The following is a 21,490-nucleotide window of genomic DNA, read 5'->3' as shown; positions in this document are numbered from 1 at the left end:
TATTGTTTAGTAGCATAATTTAATCCATTTGTATTCAGTATTACTATTTTTGATAAAAATTCTGTAATTCAATTTTATGAATTTTATTTTTATGCCTCCTTATCACTAACTTCTTTTAAAGTCATCGACTGTTTCATTCTTCCTTTCTATGCTGCCTCTATGCTCTTATTATTTTTAGTATTATCAAATGCTTTGAAATTTAATTGAAGTATAGTCACTATAGAATATTATATGTTACAGATGTACAATATAGTAATTCAGTTTTTAAAGATTATACTCCATTTATAGTTATTATAAAATATTGGCTATATTCCCTGTGTTGTACAATATATACTTGTGGCTTATTTATTTTATACATAATAGTTTGTACCTCTTAATCCCCTACCCCTGTGTTGTGACCCCCCTTCCCTTTCCCCACTGGTAAGCACTAGTCTGTTCTTTATATCTGTGAGTCTGATTCTTTTTTTTGGTTATATTCATTAGCTTGTATTTTTTAGGTTCCCCATATAAGTGAGATCATGCAGTATTTGCCTTTCTCTGTCTGACTTATTTCACTTAGCATAATGCCCTCCATCAATGTTGCTGCAAATGACAAAATTTCATTTTTTATGTAGCTGAGTGGTATTCCATTGTGTGTACACACACAAACACACACACACAGACACACACTTAGGTTGTTTCCATATCTTGGCAATTTTAAATAATGCTGCTATTAACATTGGGGTGCATGTATCTTTTCAAATTTGTGTTTTAGTGTTTCTTCACATATATACCCAGGAGTGGAATTCCTGGATCATATGGTAGTTCTATTTTTAGTTTTTTGAGAAAACTTCATACTGTTTTCCACAGTGGCTGTATCAATTTACTTTCCCACCAACAGCGTACAAGGGCTCCCTTTTCTCCACATCCTCGCCAACATTTGTTATTTGTATTCTTTTCGATGATAGCCATTCTGACAGGTGTGAGGTGATATCTCATTGTGGTTTTGATTTGCATTTCCCTGATGATTAGCAATGTTTAGCATGTTTTCTTGTGCCTGTTGGCTATCTGCATTTCCTCTTTGGAAAAATATCTATTCAGGTCTTCTGCCCATTTTTTAATCGGGTTGTTTGCTTTTTGGGTGTTGAGTTATATGAGCTGTTTATGTATGTTGGATATTAATCCCTTATTGGTCATATCATTTGAAAATATTTTCTCCTATTCAGTATGTTGTCTTTTCATTTTGTCAGTGGTTTCCTTTGCTGTGCAAAAGTTTTGAATTTCATTAGGTCCCATTTATTTATTTTTGCTTTTATTTCCTTTTCCTTAAGAGCTGGATCCAAAAAAATATTGGATAAATTGGATAATATATTCTTACCACATTTTAATCATACTCACTTTTTTCAAAACAGCCTTGAACTTACATATTTTTTACTACAAAGTCAAAATACAGGTATGCATTATCTACTTCCTACAGAAATAAGTAACTTAGCATTTTAAATTTTTTCTGATGCTTCTTGTATTTCTTAATTATTTTCTTATATAATTTGGAGTTTTGGAACTATTAGATTATCTAAAATTATTTGTTTTACATTATTTACCTTCTCTTCGAAGAATAATTTTACATTTTGTATTTCAACCATACTAATATATTCAGATTCTAACTTTATTGCAGGTATAAATGGTTTCTATGTTGATTGCCAAGATAGTTTTACCACTCCCTTCCCATTTATAAGCTTTTAGTTTTAATTTGCTTCTATGTTGGTTAGATTACATCTCTTTTTTTTTAACTTAGGATTTTAAGTGATTGGTCATAATTTGTCAACATTTGATTATACTTTGGTTAAAATTATGAGCATTTGCTTTTCTGATGCCTAAATATATGAAAACTATAGTCATATACCCAGCTGTTGAATTACAAATTTCTGAAAATATTGTTCCATTTATTTCTGATAGTGTGTTGCTTTTATTTATTTATTTATGTGTTTGTAGTTATTGTTATCATCTTTACTAGAATTATTACTGTGAAAGCCATCTTTTGGCATGGCTCTTGAAGACCCTACCTCCTGATACTGATCTCTTGTATAATCTCCTCACCTTGAATGTGGGCTCTACATAGTGGCTTTTTTCTAATAAAGAGATTACAGCAAAAGTAATGGGATGTCACTTCTATGATTACGTTACAAAAGACTGTGACTTCCATCTTGCTAGCAATTCTCATTCTGATGAGGTCAACTGCCCCATTGTCAGATCCTCAGTGGAGAAGCCCACCTGGCAAGGAATCAAAGGAGATTTCTGGATAGTAGCTCGTGAGGGATTGAGGCCTCAGTTCAACAGCCTGTGAGGAAATGAGCTGGGAAGTGAAACTTTCCTGAGTTGAGGTTTTAGATGAGAGCAGAGCCTAACTGCAGCTTGTGAGAAACATAGACCCAGAGGATCCAGCTAAACTGTTCCCAGTTTTTGGACCCACAGATTCTGTCAGATGATGAATGTGTGCATTTTTAAATTTGCTGCATTTTGAGTTAATTCGTAACATAGCAATAGATTGAAAAAAACAAAAACAATTAGCACCTATTTGTACTCTTTGTCTGCATGCTCAGGAAGCTCCTTGCATTTGTTTTCCAAAACACTGCTTTAGTCTTTTGACACACTGGCTCCTCTATGTGGGAATTCTTATATACAATTTTTAATTTCTAGAAATTCGTGTATTATTTATTCCATTTCAGTTTTAATTTTTACCTCTCATTTATTCTTTAATTTTAAATTTTATCTTGTTGCTTATTCCTTCATTGTCATTTAGTTTAATAGTGCCCTTGCTCTCTTGAATGATACTGAGCTTGAAGAGGAGATATAGGTAAAAATACATATTCTTTTTCATGCACTAACTAATATACTTTTTATCTACTTTGTTATGGTCAACTCAATTTTATGCTATGGGACCTATGATATGTTACAAGACCTATGATAACAAGACATCATTTTGGTTTTGTTATGTTTTATGTTTGCTTATCTTAGGAAAATAAGAGAGATGTCTAGGTCTGTGATTGACCCAAATTAACACGAATAGAGTATTTTCTTTGACCCCTTAACTTTTCTCCTGGCTGTTGCTATTACTCTTTTCTCTTATCATAGAGTGCAAAGTTCTTATAAGATTGATTATATTAATAAAATGTTTTTCACGTTCAGCTGTATGTTTTGCCCTGCTGTACTTCATATAGAGCAGGTAACTGGGTTGGAGTCCTATCACCAGTGTCAGAGAAAACTACTGTGCCCTGCTTGTTTTGTAATGATGAACGAGGTGCTTTCAAAAGTCAATTTGTAGCCATTGAAACAATTCTTAGTAGTTAGGTCCCTTTATGTTCCTTACCCACTCTCACTTCCAATTCTTTCTCTTACAGTGTGTAACAATATGTGCTGAAGGTGGACTTTGAGTTGTTTGTTTTTTCTTTAGGTATCATATTCACTCCTTCTCACACATCCCATTAACCCATTAATATGGAAGCTTTTGGAAATACTCTTTATCTTAATACTGTTTATAATAAGGCAGATTGGTATACCCATTTTAAAGGCGTGAAAGTTATGCCTTAGAAAAGGTAAATAATTCAACTAAGTTAACCTGGATATTAAAAGGCAAAGCTGAGATTAGAATCCAGGTGTTCTCACTTCTAGTTTAGTGACTTTTTCCTTTGTATATCACTATTTAATTTTTTTCTCAAACAGTTCTCTCGAGCAGTTTGAAGGGAAGAATAGAATGACTCAGCAGATGCCAGTTGTCCTTGGAGATAATTCTTTGGGTAGTTGGGAAATTATATGAAATTATATTCTGATATTTCACACTCTTACATGATGATTAACCTCGGTCTACTAACAAAGGATTTAAATGAAACCACAGTTTAATTAGCATATATAACCAAATCATAATTCTCTAAATGACTCCTTTCTCTCTAAAATCATGTTTCCTAAGTGGATATCAGCTGTGGAAGTTGTTTGGTATTTATGTTTTCACCCACTTGTTTTAGAAAACTCATGGTTTACCAATTTTTATTGTATTTAGATAATACCCTAAAAAGTGATTAAAATATAATGTGATGCCCACACAGGATTTGATGACAAAACATTTTCTGGTGGACAAGAGTAGTCATTCAATTTAGCATAACCAGGGTCAGACATTTAGAAAACTCTGACAACAAAGTATTATAAACTATAGCAGAGTCAAGGAAACACAAACGAATTATGAAGCACAAAAGCAAAACAGAAGAGTTCGCTTTATACTCCAGTAGTATGACTATCTTGAAAATGGGTTTCTGGATTAAAAATTTCTGTTTGCTGTGGTTGAATGCTTAATTATATATTTTACATATGTGGCTCATTTCCCGTATTCCTCACGCGGCCTAGGAGACCTCCAAGGGGAGGGCACTCAGGCCCTGTGAGCCGTGTTGTGACCTGTGGCACTAGGACCCCTTGGAGAGTGGTGAGGGTGTAGCAGGCGGTACCAGGACCCAGGGGAACCACTGTGGGCCTGTGGAGGCTTTTGGCCCTGCAGCAAGACGAGAGAGGCCTGAGAAATTTAGAAAAATAAATAAATGCATGCCAAGCTTTAAAATGTATCCATATTATAATTAGCACTTCTATAAAATACATTTATACTATGGATTTTAATATTCTTCCAACTTTTAACTGTAATGTACATTCATTTAATTTTTCTATAGGCATCTATTAATAACTGAGTATTAAAAACTGGGGCACTTTGGGGTATATACAGAAAATAATTGCTTCCAAGATCTGTTTGACCTCACAATAGCCTGTTTTCAATTATCCCTGTTTTCATGATAATAACATTCAGGCACATACCTCCTACCAACTCATTCTGAATCTTTGATAGGGTATCTGTATATCAATAACAATTCTTTTTAAAAAGTACGATTGCCGGTCCATAAAAATGTCCCCACCCAAAAAAACAAAGGAAACACTCAAGCAAAAATCATCTCTTTAGCAGCAGCCTTGCACATGAGATCATTTTTTTTCATTCAAACATTAACACTGAGTTTAGAAACAAGCATCGTGTTGTTAAAGAAAACTTTCAGAGTGTTGGAAATGAGTAGCAATACATGTGTTGTTGTTCTGGTTCAAGTAATAAGCAGCTATATTCTCTTGTGGATGTCATTCAGCCCTTCTGGTTTCAGTAACCAGACTGGAAAATGGTAAAATTATTGTAAGACTAGATAAAAGACGATTATAATTACCAAGTGTTGTATGATGATGGTAGCAGTAGTGATGTTGAGAAATGGTGGGAGCCTGGATTAATTTTCAAAGTAGAGGCAACAGGATTTGCTGTTAGTTTGGATTTGTGGTGTGACTTACCTTATTTGACACAACTATGTTCATCTGTTAAATGGGGATAAAATTAATGAGTTTCTCTCTCATGAGGAGATTGTTATGATTAAGGGAGCTAGTGTATATAAAATGCTTAGCATAATGCTTATGACATAGTGAGTGATAAGCTAAGATAATTATATTTTAAGAGACTTCAAAAAGGAAGCCTTTGGCCCCAAAGGTAACACTTCATCAAATCCAATTCAGTTCTCCAACCATCTAGAAAGCCAGATTTATTATGACTTTGCAGCTATGATGTGGGGAAAAGAAAATATCAGAAAATAGTTTTCAGTCTCCTTGCCTTTTGCTCTGCGGGTGAGGATTATTTCATACTAAAATACCAGGCATGCCTTTTTAAAATGGTGGCATTTTGAGGTCAAGGTCAATTCTTCGCCTTGGTATTACCAGTCTGGACTAAAGAGTGAAACTTCAAAGATCTGGCTTGTTTCCAAAGACATTTTTATTTTATATACTTAAGTGGCAGAATTCCACTAACAAGCTTTCCTCTCTGATTCTACTTAAAGGAAACTGAAGAGCTAATAGAAGTGGATGCATCAGTACTAGTCATAAAAATAAGGTACTTTCTATGCATGAAATGTACTTTTATATGCTTTCTTTTCTCCATCAGTGCTAATAAAGTATTGTAGTTATGTGTAAGCAGCCACATTTTCACCACTACTTCAGCCTCATTCATTTAGTGATACTGGAAAGTTTCATTTTTTCTTGCATGTATGTTCTTGTTTAAAAGTCCCTAAAGGCCCATAAAGGCTTTATTTTCTCAATATAATATTTCATGGGCATACAAAATTTTAAAATTCAATCCTTGGAAGTGTTCTCTGATTTCACTGTACCATTATTATTGATGCCTTTATCAAAAACCTATTCTAAGCAACTGATTTGACTCATAATAAAATCCACCTTAGATTGTTCCACAAGAAATTAGCCTGAGTTTCTCAATCAGTGGACTCTAATCCCCGCCTAGTTTTCTGCTACCTTGTAATCACCACAGGCAACACCAGCCTAGATGGAAAGCAGAGCAACCCCTCTGTGCTCCAAACAATTGTCCAGGGTAAATATCAGCTCTGCCTGGGCTGGTTGTGTTTGAGTGTACATATGGGTATATGTAAGTGTCTTAGCAAGTGTCTTAGCAAGAAAGTAGAGTAATCAATGTTGACGTTGTGTCCTCTGACATTTTTTCCCATTATTTCATTATTCCATTATTTTAGTCTTTGGGGGTGCTGCGGGTGACTTTTGATACAGTGAATTTTTTGTTCCCTCTGAAGGTCTTTAGATGCTTACAACATACTGTGAGGTGCAACAAACATCAGTAGGAGGTAGGTCACCTGTTGGCAATTTCTTTGTCTGCCTGTCTTTCAGGAGTGTCATTGTCACCTTTCACACCTCAAAAACCTCTTTCCATCTGGGTTCTGGTAAGCTGGGCCCTAATGTCATCCTCACCCCCAAACACAGGTGGAAACACCACAACCTTGTTTGTGTGTTAGTGTTCAGGAGGAATCTGTCTTCAGTGCTCAGCCCTCACTCAGTCCTTATCCCCAATGTCTGGCTAATTGTGGGCCTGCTGCTATGGTCCTCAACCCTGCAGGACTCCATTTTTCTCCCTTCTCACACACCTGCCTGTCCCCTTTCCTTCCCTTCTTCCCATCGTCAGAGAAATCATGAAGATATACACACATCCCCTGGAAAGAAGGACTTTTCCTAACTTGTTAATTTTATTTTAATCATCACCATTTATATATTCTGTTGTTGTAATATTTGGCCTTTACATGGTTGACAATTTTAGACCTCTGGAAATACAGTAGATAGTTCTGAGGTCTCTGGCCCGCACACGATAGTTACTGGCTCCACTTGATGTGGTTCAGTTTCCTGAGTCTCTTGGTCCTAAATTGGCTGATTTTGATTCACTTTCTCTTTCAGCTTGTGGCAATGGCCGAATAGTGTTGGCCCCCTTGAAATGGTGGCTTTCTTGAAGAAGTGGTAGTTGTTACAGAAGGGCTATTTTTACCTTCATGATTATCTTCTGCATCTGGTAGGAAAATAGAGCAATCTCAGAAGGGCATTGGCTCGACAGTTTCTTGTATAGTTAAACATACTCTTTCTATATGTCCCAGGTGTTCTACTCCTAAGTATTTTCCAAAGAAAAATTAAAACATATAAACCAGAAACTTGCACATGGATGTTCATAGCTTTGGTTGTAATAATAAAAAACTGGAAATAACCCACATATTCCTAACCTGGGGAATAGTTAAACAGATTTTGATACATTTACAGATTTTGATACATTCATACATTGGAATCTACTAAGCCATAAAAATGAGCTAACTACTGGTAGTTAACTCATTCATCCATGTTCCTTGAAGGTACACGCATGGATCTGAATGGCATTAGCTAATTCAAAGTAATCAGACCCAAAATTAGACACTTTCGAGGAGACAAAACTTAGGGACAGAAGAGATCAGTAGCTTTCAGCACATGGAGGTGGGAGAAGATATTTGTTATCAATGGGAATGGGGACATTTTTTGAGGTAATGGAACTCTTTTATACCTTGAATGTTGCCATAGTTATATGACTATGTACATTTGTGAAATTTCACAGCAACGTACACCAAAAGTATGATTTTTATTGTATGTGAAGTATACATTAATAAAAAATGACATAATTTATAACCACACATAAGTCTGGGTTCTGAAAAAAACATACTATCATGTATATCTTGCTTGGGTCCAATTGTAAGGGATGCAGCAAAAACCTCCTTTTTCCTCTTTCTTCAGAATCTGGTTCCTCCTCAGCTACTCCTCTGTTTAATCCTTGCCTTTTCCCACCAATTTGGTTTCTTGCCAGTTATATACCTCCTGTGGGAGACATTTTATCAGTGACCTTAAATATTAATATTTCCTAGAACAATAATTCTGAGAAGACAGACCAAAACACTGGACTAAGATCCAAAAAATTTTAGTTCTATTTTTTTTTTTTTTTTGCGGTACGCGGGCGTCTCACTGCTGTGGCCTCTCCCATTGCGGAGCACAGGCTCCGGACGCGCAGGCTCAGCGGCCATGGCTCACGGGCCCAGCCGCTCCGCGGCATGTGGGATCTTCCCGGACTGGGGCACGAACCTCTCAACCACTGTGCCACCAGGGAAGCCCCTTAGTTCTATTTTTGACTATGTCACCAATTCATTCTGCAACCTTTTTGCCCAGTCACTTTTCTCAGAGTCCCCATTTCTCTCTCTATAAAATGAGGCAGCAGGACTAGATCTCTGAGGCCCCTTCAAGCTTCAGTGCTTCGTGATTCTATCTAGCAATCAGGTTTAACATATTGAAAATTAAATGAGGAGGCTCATAATTTCTAAAGTCATGTTTTCACCCAGGATCCTATTTGCCAATTCATTATTATGGATTATTCATGCATATAAATTCCTTCAGGCATATTTTTTCCAGTTTGCATTAAGACTTTATTCAGAACTTTGATCTTTGTCAAAATAACCCCCTTTAGCAGAAAATCCATCCAAAGGCAGAGCCAATTAATTATGATAATTTTTTAACATCTTTATTGGAGTATAATTGCTTTACAGTGGTGTGTTAGTTTCTGCTTTATAACAAAGTGAATCAGTTATACATATACATATGTTCCCATATCTCTTCCCTCTTGTGTCTCCCTCCCTCCCACCCTCCCTATCCCACCCCTCTAGGTGGTCACAAACCACCGAGCTGATCTCCCTGTGCTATGCGGCTGCTTCCCAATAGCTATCTATTTTACGTTTGGTAGTGTATATAGGTCCATGCCACTCTCTCACTTTGTCACAGCTTACCCTTCCCCCTCCCCATATCCTCAAGTCCATTCTCTAGTAGGTCTGTGTCTTTATTCCCGTCTTACCCCTAGGTTCTTCATGACCTTTTTTTTTTTTCCTTAGATTCCATATATATGTGTTAGCATACGGTATTTGTTTTTTTCTTTCTGACTTACTTCACTCTGTATGACAGACTCTAGGTCCATCCACCTCACTACAAATATCTCAATTTGATAACAGGAAGTTATGAAGTTCACCTGAAAGCGTGAAGCTCATTCTCATCCTAGTATTTTCTACTTTCAGTTTCAATTTTCAGTTTAGCAAATGTTTATTAAGCCCACTATGTGATTATACCTATTTATTGCAATTTAAAAATTTTTGTGCAGAGTGAAACATATTTCATTCATTAAACAGTTAACGAACTACTACAATGTGCAGTCAGGGACTTCCATTGTGGGAGGGGATGGACACATCAAAATCCACTACAACTAATTTTTTTTTGCAAATTGCAGGAATGTCCTCTGACGCAGATTCTGGTATATTCTATAATGACATTTTCTAAACTATTTCATGTCATAGCACCAATAGAAAGATGATATTTGTACAGCCCCTGGGATAAATAGACAAGGCAGCTCAGGGTACTTAATCAGCCTAGTAGATGCAGCTGCCTCAGGTCCCAATTAGTTAACCTGATGATATCTTCATACATCTGTAAACCATTTGTAACATGCGGCTCTGCCTTGTAAGCCACCATCACTCACAGCCAGTAGGCCACTGTTATCTAAATAACATAACCTTCAGTTGTATGAAGATGGGAAAAGATAAATACTGGACTGTAGTTCTAGGCAATAGGCTGGGTTCTGAGGATTACAAAGATGAATACAGTGCAGCACCTACTTTCACCAAGGTTGAAGCCTGCTGAGAGTGAAGATAAAGAAATTATCATTAGAGTACAGTATGGTAAGTGCCATAATACAGTGATACGTAAAAGAGATACGTGTAATTGGAGCATGCAGAGTATATTAGCTCAGGTCCACGGAGAAGCAGACACTGAGGCATGTTTAGATATGCCGGAGGTCTATTGGGGAAAATAATCAGGTGTAGATAGGAGAGCTTCAGATGATAAAGCAGGTGTGACCTATATGAAGAATGGGAAGGGGGAGAAGTGAAAACTGGGTGGAGTTTCATACTGCACTGCATTTCTGGGAGAGGTTTGGCCAGGTTGATGGGGGGGAATCCTCAAGCCAAAGTTACTTACTACAGGAGTCTCACCTTCCACAGGAATGTGCCAGAATTTATAACCAGACATACTCTCATCATTGGCTGGAAGCCTTAGGAGACCTCAGCTGAGCACAAAGATGCAACGCCAAGTAAGGTAAAACGGAAAAGTTTTCTCATTTTATTTTACCATAGAACTTGGTTTGGCTCCATAATTGGGAACACTGTTGTTTATTTCAGCACCGGATTGTAGTCATAGAGTGTGATGTTACCTATGAGATTTTCATATATTCTGTTTATCATGTTTGAGGAAGTTCACTTCTATTCCTAGTATGTTGGGTGGTGTTTCTTTTTTTATCATAAATGTTATTGGATTTTGTCAAGTGTTTTTTTTTCTTTCTGTACCAAGTGAAATGATCATTTGTGGGTTTTTTTCCTTGATTCTGTTAATGTGCTGTATAACTTTGATTTTATATGTTGAACCACCATTGCATTCCTGGTATAAATCCCAGCTGGTCATGCTGCATTTGAAAATGCTGCTGGATTTGGTTTGCTAGTGTTTTGTTTAGGATTTTTCATCTATATTCATAAGCGTTATTGGTCTGTAGTTTACTTTTTCTTGTGGTATCTTTTCCTGGGTTTGGTATCAGCGTATTGATGGCCTCGTAGAATTAATTAGGAAGAGTACCATCATCTTATATTGGTATTTACCCAGTGAAGCCCTGGGATTGATTTGTTGGGAGGTTTATGATTACTGACTCAAAATCTTTACGTGTTATTATTCTCTTCAGATTTTCTGCCTTTTTAAGTCACTTTTGGTAGTTTTTGTGTTTTTAGTAATTCATCTATATTATCTAGGTTAAATAATTTGTTGGTGTACAATTGTTTATAGTATTGTTTTATAATTCATTTTGTTTTAGAAAGGTCAGTAGTAATAACCCCACTTTCAATTTTAGTAATTTGAGTCTTCTTTTATTGAGTCATTCTAGCTACAGATTTGTCAATTTTGGTTTTTTTGAAGAACCAACTTTTATTTTTATTAATTCTCTGTATTGTTTTTCATTTATCTCTGCTATAATCTTTATTATTTCCTCTCTTCTTCTAGTTTTGGGTTTAGCTTGCTCTTTTACTAGTTCCTTAAGTTGTAATGTAGGTTACTGATTTGATATCTTGCTTAATTTTAATGGAGGCTTTCACAGCTAGAAATTTCCCTCCGAGCTGTGCTTTCACTATATCCCACACATTTTGCTATGCTAGAGTGTTTTTGTTCTCTTCAAAGTATTTTCTACTTTCCCTTATGATCACTTCGTTGACCCATTGGATGTTTAAGACTGTGTTGTTTAATTCCCACATATTTGTGAACTTTCCAGTTTCCCTATTTTCATTCCATTTGCCTGGAGAAGATACTTTGTATGATTTTAATCTTTTGAAATTTGTATAGACTTAATTAGTGGCCTAACATGTAGTCTATCCTGGAAATGTACTATGTGAACTTGAAAAAGTGTATATTCTGCTTTTGTTGGATGAAGTCTTCTATAGATGTCTGTTAGGGCTGTTTGGTATATGGTATTGTTCAATCGAGTATTTCCTCACTGATAATGTCTAGATTTTCTATTTATTATTGAAAGAATTCTTCTTATTATAGAATATCTATTTCCACATTCAATTCTGCCAGTTTTTGCTGCAAACGTTTTGGGGACTCTGTTATTAAGTGTGTATGTGTTTGTAATTATTATATCTTCTTGGTGGATTGACATGTTTATAAATATATAATGTTCTTCCTTAACTTAAAAAAATTTTTTTAATTTATTTATTTATACAGAAGGTTCTTATTAGTTATCTATTTTATACACTAATATGTATATTAGTGTACATATGTCAATCTCCCAATTCATCCCACCACCCCCACCCCCACCCCCGCCACTTTCCCCCCTTGGTGTCCATACGTTTGTTCTCTACATCTGTGTCTCTATTTCTGCCCTGCAAACCGGTTCATCTGTACCATTTTTCTAGGTTCCACATATAGGCGTTAATATACAATATTTGTTTTTCTCTTTCTGACTTACTTCACTCTGTATGACAGTCTCTAGATCCATCCATGCTTCCTTAACTCATAACAATTTTTGACTTAAATTTTATTTAGTCTGATATTAGTGTAGCCACTCCAGCTTTCTGTGGGCTGTTATTCTCATGGAATGTCTTTTTTCATTCTTTAATTTTCAACATATTTGTGTCCTTGGATCTAAAATTAATCTCCCATAGACAGCATATAGTTGGATCATGTTTTCTAATCTGTTGTGCCAATCTCTCTTTTATTTTATTATTTTTTAAGTGAGATATAGTTGAGTTACAATGTTGTATTAGTTTCTGGTGTACATCAAAGTGATTGAGCTATATATATATAGATATAGATATTGATATTGATATTTATATATATATTTCAGATTCTTTTCCATTATAGGTTATTACAAGATATTGAATATAGTTCCCTGTGCTATACAGTACGACCTTGTTGGTTATCAATTTTATGTATAGTAGTATGTATCTGTTAATCCCAAACTGCTAATTTATCCCTCCCCCTCTTTCCCCTTTGGTAACCATAAGTTTGTTTTCTATGTCTGGGAGTCTATTTCTGTTTCATAGATAAGTTCATTTGTATCGTTTGTTTTAGATTCCACATATAAGTGATATCACATGATATTTGTCTTTCTTTGTCTGACTTACTTCATTTAGTATGATAATCTCTAGGTCCATCCATGTTGCTGCAAATGACATTATTTCATTCTTTTTTATGGCTGAGTAATATCCCATTGTATACATAAACCACGTCTTCTTTATCCATTCATCTGTCAATGGACACTTAGGTTGCTTCCATGTCTGCGCTATTGTAAATAGTGCTGCAATGAACACTGGGGTGCATGCATCTTTTTGAATTAGCGTTTTCTCCAGATAGATGCCCAAGAGTGGGATTGCTAGAGTATATGGTAGCTCTATTTTTAGTTTTTTAAGGAACCTGCATACTGTTCTTCATCGTGACTGCACCAATTTACATTCCCATCAGCAGTGTAGGAGGGTTTCCTTTCCTCCACATCCTCTCCAGTATTTATTATTTGTAGACTTTTTGATGATGGCCATTCTGACTGGCGTGAGGTGATACCTCATTGTAGTTTTGATGTTCATTTCTCTAATAATTAGCAATGTTGAGCATCTTTTCATGTGCCTTTTGGCCATCTGTATGTCTTCTTTGAAGAAGTGTCTATCTAGGTCTTCTGCCCAGTTTTTGATTGGGTTGTTTGTTTTTTTGATATTGAGCTGTATGAGCTGTTTGTAGTTTTGGAAATTAATCCCTTGTCAGTAGCATCATTTGAAAATACTTTCTCCCATTCTGTAGGTTATCTTTTTGTTTTATTTATGGTTTCCTTTGCTATGTGAAAGCTTATAAGTTTGATTAGGTTTGATTTGTTTATTTTTGCTTTTTTTTCTTTTGCCTTGGGAGACTGACCTAAGAAAACTGCTACAATTTATGTCAGGGAATGTTTTGCCTAAAACTCTCTTCTGGGAGCTTTATGATGTCATTTTATTTATTTATTTATTTATTTATTTATTCATTCATTCATTCATTTATTCATTTATTCATTTATGGCTGTGTTGGGTCTTCATTTCTGTGCCAGAACTTTCTCTAGTTGCAGCGAGTGGGGGCCACTCTTCATCGTGGTGCGCGGGCCTCTCACTATTGCGGCCTCTCTTGTTGTGGAGGACAAGCTCCAGACACACAGGCTCAGTAGTTGTGGCTCACGGGCCTAGTTGCTCCGCGGCATGTGGGATCTTCCCAGACCAGGGCTCGAACCCGTGTCCCCTGCATTGGCAGGCAGATTCTCAACCACTGTGCCACCAGGGAAGCCCTGGTGTCATGTTTTATATTTAAGTCCTTAAGTCATTTTGAGTTTATTTTTGTGTATGGTGTGAGGGTGTGTTCTAAATTCATTGATTTATATGTGGCTGTCCAGCTTTCCCAACACCACTTGCTGAAGAGACTGTCTTTTCTCCTTGTATTGAATATATTCTTGCCTCCTTTGTTAAAGATTGACTATAGGTGTGGGGGTAATCTCTCTCTTTTAATTGGAGAGTTTAATCCATATTTATTTCAAGTAATTGCTGATAAGGAGGGACTTCTGCCATTTTGCTGTTTGTTTTTGATATTTTCTTGTGTACTGTTTTAATCTTACTTTTTTCTATATTTTTACTGTATTTTTGAGTTATTTTCTTAGTGGTTGCCCAGGAAATTACAAATAACATCTTAAATATATAACAGCCTAGAACGTGCTAATACCAACTTACCTTCAATAGTACACAGATGTCTGCTCCTGTATATCTCCATTCGCCACTCCACCTTTATCCTGTTATTGTCACAGATTACATATTTTTATACATTGTATACCCATCAACCTAGACTTATGATTTATGAAATTGTGTTTTAAATCAAATAGTAAAAAAGAATTTATAAAGAAAAATACTTTTTACTTTATATAAAAATATATTTGCCTATGTAGTTACCTTTTTAGTGTTCTTTATTTCTTTATGTAGAATTGAGTTACTGTCTAGGATCCTTTTATTTTAGGCTGAAGGACTGCCTTTAATATTTGTTGTAGGCAGATCTGATAAAGACAAACTCTCATTGTTTGTTTGTTTGTTTGGTTTTTACCTAGCAATGTCTTAATTTCTCCTTCATTTTTAAAAAATAATTAATTAATTTATTTTTGGCTGAGTTGGGTCCTTGCTGCTGTGCTTTCTCTAGTTGCAGCACAGGCTCGGTAGCTGCGGTACCCGGGCCCAGCTGCTCCACGGAATGTGGGATCCTCCCGGCCCAGGGCCCGAACCCGCGTCCCCTGCATTGGCAGGCAAACTCCCAACCACTGCACCACCAGGGAAGTCCCTCTCCTTCATTTTTAAAGGATAGTTTTGCCAGTTATAGAATTTGTAACATACTATGTTTTCTTTAAGTACATTAAATTGTAATCCCACTTCTTTCTGGCCTCCATGGTTTCTGATGAGAAATCAACTATTAATCTTATTGTGATTTCCTTGTATATGATGAATCACTCCTGCTGCTTTCATGATTGTCTTTATCATTAGTTTTTCACAAATTGATTATGACATGTCTAGGTATAGATCTCTTTCAGTTTATCCTACTTTGAGATTATTGAGCTTCTTGGATGTGTAGATTAATACTTTTCATCAAATTTGGGAAGTTTTCAGCATTTACTTCTCTAAATAGATTTTTCCCCCATACCTTTCTCTCCTCTCTTTCTGGGACTACCACTATGCATGTGTTGGTACCATTAATGATGTGCCTAAGGTTCTGAGGCCCTATTCATTTTGCTTCATTCTCTTTTCTTACTGTTGTTGACAGGATAAGCTCAGCTGTCCAATCTGCATGCTCACTGAAACTATCTTCTGCCTTCCACAATCTGATTTTGAGAACCTCTAGTTCATTTTTCATTTCAGTTATTTTACTCTTCAACTCCAAAATTTCTGTCTTTCTCTTTTTGATAATTTTTTCACTTTATTAATATTCTCAATTTAGTGAAACATCATTTCCCTACATTTTTTAGTTCTTTAGACATAGTTTCCTTCAGTTTATTTGATATATTTAAACATCTGATGTAAAGTCTTTCTTTAGAAAGTCCAATGGGCTTCCTCAGGCAGTTTCTATTGATATTTTTTCCCTGTGTATAGGTTGTACATTTTTTTATTTCTCTGCCTAATTTTTTAGATGGCCTTTTTGATTATGATGTGCATACTCTAAATAGCATATTCTTTTCCCTTCCCAGGATTTGTTGTTGCTACTGCTTATTCTATTTTTTGTTATTTGTTTGTTTAATGACTTACCTGTACTAAATGCTGTAATGTCTGTATTATTTTTCAAGTGTGGTCACTGAAGACTCTGCTCTGTTAGCTCAGTGGTCAACTAATAATTGTACAGAGGTTTCTTTAAACACCTATAGCCAAAAAAAAATCTTCCATTCTTTGCCCAGGGACTATCTGTGTGTGTTGAAGCATGCCTTTATCACATAGCTAGGCAGTGGACACATAGTTTAGCCTTTACTTACTGATTCCATAGTGCTTCAAGTAAGCAGGAGATGAAATCATAGGGCCTTCTCAGGTCTTCCCTGAACATGTACACAGCACTGAGCACATGTGTGGCTTTCTAGATTGCCAGGAATATATTTAATGTTTCCAAGGTCCTCTGAACATCTCATTCCCCATCCTTTCCTCCCAAGGTATTTGGTTATTGTATTGATTGGCGGAAACTTTATCTATCACCTCAGGCAGAAGCAACCTAAGACATTAGCCTGTAAATGTATACAACAAATACCCCCGAGCCTATTGCAGCCTTAACACTAGGCCAGTTCCCAGTTAAGTGAAATAAAAACAAGTCTTTGGAGCAGATATTCCAAGAAGTCACCATACAGGTCAGAGCAAATAATTTCAGTTGACCCGTGAACAATGTGGGGGTTAGGGGTGCCAACCTTCAATGCAGTTGCAAATTCGGGTATAACTTATAGTTGGCATTCCATATCCATGGTCCTTCCATATCTACAGTTCTGCAGCCACAGATTCTACCAAGTGCGGATCATGTAGTACTGTTGTATTTACTATTGAAAAAAATCCACATATAAGTGGACCTGCACAGTTCATACCTGTGTGTTGTTAAAGGGGCAACTGTAATTATAATTATTATGAATGAGGTCTGTTCTGTTCCCTCCAGTACTGGACACCAATACCTAGGAAGCACTCTGTTATTTTCATGGCTACTGCAGATATAGGGAAGAGAAGATGAAACTGGAGTAAGTTAAAATGCCACAAACTTTACTGTTCTTACCAATAATTAGCATTTTCCCTCCGGCTTTATTGAGGAACTATTAACAAATGAAAATTATACATATTTACAGTATATAGTGTGATGTTTTATTATATAAATACATTGTGAAATAATTGCCAAAACCAAGAGAAGTAACAAATCTACCATCTCATAGTTACCTGTTTATTTGTGGTGAGAACACTTGATATCTACCCTCCTGGCAAATTTCAAGTATACAGTATATTATTATTAACTAGAGTCAGCATGCTATACATTAGATCTCCAAAACTTATTCATCTTATAACTGAAAGTTTGTACACTTTTGACCAACATCTCCTCTTTTGCCCAAGACCTCCCTCCTAGCTCCTAGAAGCCACCATTCTACTCTGCTTCTATGAGTTCAACTTTTTTATGTTCCACATGTGAGGTAATACAGTATTTGTCTTTCTGTGGCTGTCTTATTCCACATAGCATGATATCTTCTAGGTTCATCCATGTTGCCACAAATGGCAGGATTTCCGTCTTTTCATTTTATTGTATTTTTATTTTTAAATATTTATTTATTTATTTATTTATTTATTTGGCTGTACCGGGTCCTAGTTGTGGCATGTCGGACCTTTTAGCTGCGGCATGTCGGATCTTTTAGTTGCAGCGTGTGTGATCTAGTTCCCTGAGCAGAAATCGAACCCAGGCCGCCTGCATTAGGAGCGTGGAGTCTTAACCACTGGACCACCAGGGAAGTCCCAGGATTTCCTTCTTTTTAAAGGTTGAATAATATTCCATTGTGTGTGTGTATGTATATACCACATATAGCCATATATTCCATATCCTGGCTGTGAACATGGGAGTACAGATATCTCTTTGAGATCCTGATTTCATTTGCTTCGCATATATACCCAGAAGTGGGATTGCTAGTTCATACGGTAGTTCTACTTTTAATTTTTGGAGGGATACCTATACTGCTTTTCATAATGGCTGGAACAGTTTATATTTCCAACAAAGGTATATAAGGGTTCCCTTTTCTCCATCCTTGCTAATACTTGTTATGTCTTTCATTTAATAGCCATCCTAACAGATGTGAGGTGATACCCCATTGTAGTTTTGATTTACATTTCCCTAATGATTATTAGTGAAGTTGAGCACATTTTCAAGTACTTCTTGGCCATTTGTATGTCTTTTTTGGGGAAAATGTCTATTTATTTCCTCTACCCATTTTTCAATCAGACTGTTTGTTTTGCTATCGAGTAGCACGGGTTTGTGTATGTATATGTGTGTGTATGCATGAACATACTTGGAGGGACTATGGCTCCAGAGTTCAGGCTGCTGGTGGTTCCAGTGCCTGGTGCTCAGGTCCTCTCACTGCAGCATTGCTATAGGTTTGCAAGGCACAGTCCCTTGTGGACTGGTTACAGAGCCAGAGTCCAGAGTGCAGGCATTCACGGAGCAACAGTGGCTCTGAGGTTGGGATACAGGTGATACTGCTGTGGCAGTGGCTCCAGTGTCAAGGCACGGACACTCACAGAGCAGCGATAGAGCCAGGTTGTATACACATATATATTATTAAAAATCTATTCAAATCTTCCATTTCTTACTTAGTCAGTTTTGGTAGTTTGCATCTTTATAGGAATTTGTCCATTTCATTTATATTCTCATTTTTGGTACAAAAATGGTCTTAGTATTCACTTATTACATAAAATATATATTTTCTGAATTGTAAAGGAAAACACTGGAATAAGTGTGGGATAGGGTGGAGATATATATGTGTGTGTGTGTGTGTGTGTGTGTGTGTGTGTATTTATATATACCCACACAGGGTGGATATATGTATGGATATATATGTATATATGTGTGTATATGTATGGATATATGTGTATATGTATATGTGTGTATATATGTATATATATACACACACACACCCATATATATGTATGTATGTAAGTATCAGTATATGTATACATACACTTACTCCAGTGTTTTCCTTTATAATTTCTAAAATGTACCATACTACATTGTGCCTCTGTACTTTTGCTCTTGCTCTTCCATCCACCTGGAATCTCATTGGCCTGGATAATGTCTCTTTATCTCTGACAATGTAGTATAAGCATCCCACATTTAAGAAGCATCCTTATACACCTTTAGGCAGGTGTAATGATAACCATCTCTGCTCCCATATCATACTTATCCTTGCACATATATCTTTTCTTAATATAATCCATTACATATGAATAACTTTCTCAATTGACTATGACTTTGGAAAAAGGACTAATTTTTCTTTTAATTCCAGTGGCTAGAAAAGTGGTTAGCACATAGTTTGTTATCAGTAGCTACTAAACTGAACTGAACTTATTTAAATCAATGTGAAGGATACACAGATGCTAACAAATCCAGAAATCATAGAAATCATTTTTCATTGTGAATAATGTCTGCCTGATTATGTGCAAATAATAACAATGAAACCATCAACAGTAACAGTAGCCTCCTTTTATTGTGTTGCTAAAGTGGGCCAGGTGTGGAATATATGCTTTATGCATGTTCTCATTTCATTCACACAACAATTACGAGAAATGCCAACATTTTAATCTTTTTGGTTTGGAACCAAGGATGTCTAAATGTGAGATTTAAGCAGCATGCATTTTATACTTGCTAATATGACTTTCATTTGCTTTTTTCTCTTTTCTATTCATATTATGCTTTGGATAGACTCTCTAAGCATATGTCCTTCCAAATGCCTTCATAAATCTTCTATAGTTGCTGTCCTCTACAGCTTTAAGGAGGTAGGTAGATTTTTCCCTTTAATTAGTAGAAATTAAACTGGGAAAATTGTTTATATTTACATGTTTTAGACAGGCAAAATATTTTTTTTGAAGTTTAATCTCAGTTACTTTTTTTAAACATCTTTATTGGAGTATAATTGCTTTACAATGGTGTGTTAGTTTCTGCTTTATAACAAAGTGAATCAGTTATACATATACATATGTTCCCATATCTCTTCCCTCTTGCGTCTCCCTCCCTTCCACCCTCCCTATCCCACCCTTCTAGGTGGTCACAAACCACCGAGCTGATCTCCCTGTGCTATGCGGCTGCTTCCCACTAGCTATCAATTTTACGTTTGGTAGTGTATATATGTCCATGCCACTCTCTCACTTTGTCCCAGCTTACCCTTCCCCCTCCCCATATCCTCAAGTCCATTCTCTAGTAGGTCTGTGTGTTTATTCCTGTCTTACCACTAGGTTCTTCATGACATTTTTTTTCCTTAGATTCCATATATATGTGTTAACATACGGTATTTGTTTTTCTCTTTCTGACTTACTTCACTCTGTATGACAGACTCTAGGTCCATCCATCTCACTACAAATAACTCAATTTCGTTTGTTTTTATGGCTGAGTAATATTCCATTGTATATATGTGCCACATCTTCTTTATCCATTCATCTGTTGATGGACACTTAGGTTGCTTCCATGTCCTGGCTATTGTAAATAGAGCTGCAATGAATATTTTGGTACATGACTCTTTTTGAATTAAGGTATTCTCAGGGTATATGCCCAGTAGTGGGATTGCTGGTACAAAAACAGAAATATAGATCAATGGAACAGGATAGAAAGCCCAGAGATAAACCCACGCACATATGGTCAGGCAAAATATTTTATCAGAATTCTTTAGAGTTAACTGGTAGGAGATGCAATTTCCCTCATTTTAAAATAGAAAATATTTTTGCTATAAATATTAATGTGTTTTGGAAGGAAAAAACCTTACCCTTTCACTAATAAATAGAAGACTGTTCTAATCTCAGTTCTTCACTTCACTAATTTATTGTTATCTTAGGAATTGCTTCTCTTTTCTTGGCCTCAGTTTGCTCAGCTTGGTAATGAAGGCACTGAACTAAATTATCGAAGGTACCTTTGAGTGCTAGTATTTTGTGAGTAACTAACACACAATAGTCATATTTGTTGAATAAATAAATATGTGACTTTAGTTTATCACCAACTACCCCAATTTTTTATGTTCTAAAGATCTCATTAATCTACCTTCTCTTTTTTTTTCTATTGCTGTTCCTGAAGTCAGACTTGAACAATTGCAGTGGTCTCTGAAATACTGTCTCTGCCTCCAATCTCATGGTCTTCCAAACATTTTTGCATGGATCATGTAATAGTACCATTCTCATGATAAAAATTCCTCAGAAGAAACCTATACGATTCAGGAAAACTTCCATACTATTCATGGACTAAGGCTTTTCATGATCTGACTTCAAAC

At 36.0% G+C, this 21,490-nt stretch overlaps 1 long non-coding RNA gene across 7 annotated transcripts in view; it reads left to right on the top strand.

The window, feature by feature from the left end:
* The window catches only part of LOC307179901, a 552,143-nt gene that overhangs the window by 427,780 nt on the left and 102,873 nt on the right, over window positions 1-21,490 (top strand). For all 7 annotated transcript variants that reach the window (XR_013825591.1, XR_013825592.1, XR_013825593.1 and 4 more), the window contains 4 exons: window positions 5,877-5,929; window positions 6,636-6,686; window positions 7,288-7,399; window positions 10,440-10,533. This is a non-coding gene — a long non-coding RNA (uncharacterized lncRNA). The remainder of the gene's footprint in view (window positions 1-5,876; window positions 5,930-6,635; window positions 6,687-7,287; window positions 7,400-10,439; window positions 10,534-21,490) is intronic.

The sequence above is a fragment of the Stenella coeruleoalba genome (genome assembly GCF_951394435.1).
Source record: "Stenella coeruleoalba genome assembly, chromosome: X".
NCBI lineage: Eukaryota > Metazoa > Chordata > Mammalia > Artiodactyla > Delphinidae > Stenella > Stenella coeruleoalba.
This window is presented reverse-complemented; position numbering and strand designations above follow the sequence as displayed.